Source organism: Papio anubis, chromosome 19, assembly GCF_008728515.1.
Source record: "Papio anubis isolate 15944 chromosome 19, Panubis1.0, whole genome shotgun sequence".
NCBI lineage: Eukaryota > Metazoa > Chordata > Mammalia > Primates > Cercopithecidae > Papio > Papio anubis.
The window spans coordinates 20,693,120-20,698,424 of NC_044994.1; the positions used below are offsets into that span (position 1 = coordinate 20,693,120).

The 5,305-nt window shown below is 33.6% G+C and overlaps 1 long non-coding RNA gene across 1 annotated transcript; it reads left to right on the forward strand.

Moving 5' to 3' along the window:
- Positions 1 to 889: 889 nt before the first annotated feature.
- Positions 890 to 5,080, forward strand: LOC110741758. The gene is made up of 3 exons (XR_002518584.2): positions 890 to 2,123; positions 2,675 to 2,722; positions 4,041 to 5,080. It is a non-coding gene; the product is annotated as an uncharacterized LOC110741758 (long non-coding RNA).
- The last annotated feature ends 225 nt before the right edge of the window (positions 5,081 to 5,305 follow it).

Here is a 5,305-nt window from a genome sequence, read left to right on the forward strand (position 1 = left end):
GCAAAACAAAACAAAAGCAAGGATATTACAGAAACTGAATCCTCTGACAAATACAGACACAGTGAACAGCAAACATAGCCTGTCTTGTAGCCAGATAAACATAACACTGCACACTAAAAGCACAGCTATTTCAGTTACCATTACTCAATACAGTATGTCTAACTTTCAAAAACATTATAAGCATGATAAAAGGTAAGAAAAACACAATCTAAAGAGACAAAGCAAGCAACAGAACTAGACCCAGACATGACAGATATTTTGGAATTATCAGATTGGGAATTTAAGACAACTATGATTAATATGCTAAGGGCTTTAGTAGAAAAAGTGGACAATGTTCAGGAATTGATGGTTAAAGTAGCCATAGAGATGGGAGCTCTAATAAGGAATAAAAAGGAGAAGCTGAAAATAAAAAGCATAAAGAATGCCTTTGATGAGCTCATCAGTACACTGAATATAGCCAAGGAAAAAAATTAATGAGCTTGAAGTTAGGTCAATAAAAACTTCCCAAACTCAAATGCAAAAAAAAAAAGAAGTTGGGGAAAAAAACCCTAGAATATCCAGGAAGTGTGAGACAATTACAAAAGGTACAACATATGTATAATGGGAATACCAGAAGATGCAGCACAAGAGAAAGGAACAGAAAAAATATTTAATTTATATGGCTAAGAGTTTTTAAAATTAATGACAGAAACTAAATAAAAAACAAATTATCGAAAGAAGGCATAGGATAAAACATTTTACCAATAGAAGAATAAGGATATTTATATCAGACTTTTTGATAGAAACCATAAAAGCAGAAGAGACTAGAGTCAAATATTTAACACATTGAAAGAAGAAATCTCTCAACCTAGAATTTTATATTTATTGAAATTATCCTTCAAAGAGAATAGAAATATAAAGACTTTCTCAGACATTTCTCTCAAGACAGGTATACTAACAAGAAATGACATACCTGTTTTGAGAGAAATTTTAAAATAAGTTCTGAGAGAAGGAAAATAATATAGATCAGAAACTAGGACCTACATAAAGAAAGGCAGAGTGTCAGAGAAGGAATAAATTAAAGTAAAATAAAATCTTATTCTTATATGGTCTAATAGAGAACTATTTTCTCACTCCTACCACATCTAATAGATGATTGTTTGTCTATAGTAGTAACAGGAACAATGTGTTGGGTAATTATAGCATATGTATAAGTGAAATGAATGACAGCACTGTTATAAGGGATGCAATGGCGGAATTGGAATACTCTGTCATAAAAGTACCTGCACTGCCTGTGAAATGGTATGTCAAAGCAAATTTATATTAGTTCCAAACGGGCATTTCAAACTCTAGGGCAACCATTAAAAAGGCCAAGAAAAGCTATATAATTCATATGGTAAGAGGAGAGAAAAGGGAATCATGTAAAATGCTCCATTATACTCAGAGAAGGCAGAAAATGAAAAAAGAGATGCCATGTTAGCATTTAATAAAAAGAAAGCCGAAGTAGGTGTATTAAATTCACACAAAATCAACTACAGAACAAAAAAATTATCAGTGATGAAGAGAGGAATTTTTCATAATAAAAGTCTTAATTCTCCAAGAAGACATAACAATTCTTAACATATATGCCCTTAACAACAGAACATCAAAATACACGAGGCTAAAACAAATAGAATGGTAAGGAGAAGTAGATGAATCCACTATTATGCTTGGAGATTTCAGCACTCCTCTATCAGTATTGACAGATCCACTAGGCAGGAAATCAGTAACACATTGTAATACTACACAGCATCCTCAGCTTCTTTAAAGTTGTAAGATCTCAGAGGCAGAATTAGCTGCATGGAAATGAAAGGGTAGTCCCTGGGTGGTAGTGTAACCCTCATTTGTTTGGATCAATCTCTCTGAAACTGACCCAACTGTCCCAGAGAACTGATGTCTACTGTTTTTTATTTATTTATTTATTTATTTATTTATTTATTTATTTATTTATTTTGTGTGTGTGTGTGGGTATTTTGATAAATATAGAAACTGACTCCTCTGGTCTGAAATCTTGAGACTTACATTTGTCTTATCTGTGCTTCTTCCTCAGGAAACCCACCCATAGGCCTCTAAGATATCAAAGGACTGAAACTTACCAGATCACTGTATCCTGACAATGAGTTGCAAGACCCTTAATTCATCATAATTCCTGTTTACAAACTCCTCTTCCTTACCCTTCCTTAATTCCTGCTTTCCCACACATAGTTACATTTCTTCCCTGCTATATAAACCCCTAAGTTTAGTCAGTCGGAGAGATGGATTTCAGAATTACTTCCCTTTCTCCTTGGGTACAGTACCCGAATAAATCCTTCTTCCCTAGCAATACTTGCCGTCTTAATGATTGACTTTCTGTGTGGCAAGCAGCAGAACTTAAACTGAACCTCTGGTGTTTTGGTAACAGAACGAGGTGAGAGAGGATCCCTATGGAGGTGGGATTTATAATGCTCCACATTTAATTATCTCCTGGGTTGGACACTGAGACAACAGTTTGAATAAATACATAGATTACTGAAAACTACTTTCCCTTAATTTATCTTACCTATTTACTGTAGACTTAATGGAAAGAAAACTCTTCCTTTTTACTCTCCTTTTTTTAAACTAACCTTGATTTCTGTTTTTTGTTTGTTCTTAACAAAGTTTTATTTGAAACAAATAGGCCCAATATACATCAAGTAGAAGGAGACAGTCTCTAAATTTAGAAAACGTAAGTAATGTCTATAAACCCTGGATTTTCAATCAACATGTGAGTCTTAGCCAAATGCAATCTACTGGAGCCTGTGTTTAAGTCCATATTTGAATTATTATTATTTTCAAAAATGTGTTTGCTCTAAATATTTACCTCACAAGAATTCGTACATCAGTAAAGCCTAAACAGTTAAACTACTACTCTAACCTGATTGATCACTTATCTTTGCTAGGTAACTATCATTAGTCTCTTATCTCACAGAATTAATGTTACTAATATTAATTAAAGCTGAATAAAATTTATTGTTTTATTTGGTTATTTAAGCTTAATCTCTTAAAAGTCTATTGTGAAAGCAGGCCTTATATAAATGATAAAACACAAAAGCAAAAATTAGGTAGGCATTATTCACATTTGAGTCAATCTGATTTTCAATTGCATGATATAAACTCTTCAACTCTAAATTTCAAAAAATAGAAAAAGTGTAGATGGTACAACTATGCATCATTTATGATAGTGTGAATCCCTATGTAACACACAAACACACAAAATGCATAAAGACTACAGCCATTAGTGTTATCTTTTAAAAAATGTAGATAAATGTTATGGGTAAAGCTTTAGAATCGTGGGCAATGATGTCAAAAAGATAGATAAATTGCTTGTAGACTCCTTGATAAAATATGCTGATACAGCTAGCTGTCAGTGGATGACACTATAAGATTTGGAAGTAGAGGCTCCATGTCTTCTCTATATTTTTTCCAACCATCTCTCTAAGATTTGCATAGCAGTGTTCTATCTGGTGTCCTATACTGTGTGGTCATTCAGACACTACATATTCTCACCACCTGATCACCATAAATATTTGCTGCTGGAGAAAATGTTTATTATTTTGAACTGTTTGGACCTACAGCATTTATGACTGCAGTAATAAGTCATAACCTAGGATTTAGGCAGAATGACTGAAAAATTTCAGCTGTTTTCACAATCAATTTCAGTAGCTAAGGTCAAAGCAATCATGAGGGACCTTGGACTGCTTGCTAAGGCAGGCAAAATTACTTATTTGACAACACAATAATCTGTGCATTCAGGTGAGGTCTCTAGGTCACAGTTCAAGCCTGGCTCTTCTCTTGACTGCTTAACCTAAAAATATCTTATAATTTATATAGAATTTTATAATGTAAATAGTATGACTTGCAATTGTATAATGTGAATTTTTTAAATAAAATACCACTATCACTTAAAAAATATATACATTCCAAAACAATGCTTAAGACTCACATTTAGAAGTGAGTTCCTCAGAACATGAATTAATATTTTGTATGGGATGTTCTAATTCTAGACCAAGAGGGGCAGGCAATGACTCACACATATAGTTGGGTCCTGGATGCTACAGTGAGCAATGTTGGAGACAGGATCCCAGAGTGAGCCCAAATAAACACATGACGTGTACTGCGAGGTGAACACCCAACATCACACAGCTGGTGAGTGGCTTTCTGGATTCAAAGTTCTGCTATGTAGTATTGCAGAAATGAATAAATCTGGCTTCCACTATGAATTTATAGGATATCTCTGGCATTGAAACTGAGAGTATGAACTAACAGCATAGGAATTTTTGTCAAAAAGATGCTGAATAAAGAACTGTTCAGAAGGTAGATGAGAAAAGAAGATAGTACACTGTATAGGGAAAAATAGACACCTGCTGTATGAAACCTTACAAATAGTAAAATAACTGTTTACGCGTATTTCCCAATAATATTATTTAAGGCATTATTTCAAATACTTCACTGAATAATCAAAATATAATCGTAGTTTTTCATGATCCAAGGCTTTACCTTGAAATTCAAAATACACTTTCTTAATTCTATTTTAGGTTCTTATATTTTATTTAGTACTTTGATTGCTAAATGTTTGCTCTTTACATAATGTTATCTTAGTTAACTGCCAAATTCTGATTGATAAAATTACAGATAATTTTTCCTGACAGAGGATAGGATTATCCAGATGTGGAATCCATGAAGTAGCAAACAATAAGTTAAAAATATCAAATTGGAATAATTTTGTGCATTTGTATTTTTAATGGGCAGTCTCTCCTGTGTTTAAAATATTGGGCACTGAAGTCAAAGAGACTTTTGATTAAATACAGACAACTTACTGACTGACCTTGAGCCAGTTACTTCCATTCTCTTTGCATCGGCTTTTTCATTAATGCAACAGGGATTTAATAGTTTCTACCTTACTTTATGTTGTGAGTTAGAAATGAGATAATTTAGGTACTTGATATGTACTCAATATAACCTTAGTCATGAAAACGGATCAGCAATTTTGAGATAGCTCTGTGTTCAAATTATATATAACTGTGTGTATTAAAATAATAAAGTTTGAGAGTTCTTTTAAAAAATTATTATTATTATTATTTTAAATGGGGTCTCACTCTGTCACCCAGGCTGGAGTACAGTGGCGCAATCTGAGCTTACTGCAACTCCACCTCCCAGGCTCAAACAATCCACCGCCTTAGCCTCCCAAATAGTTGGGACGACAGGCATGTGCTACCCCAGCTGGCTAATTTTGGTATTTTTGTGTAGAGACTGGGTTTCACCGTGTTGC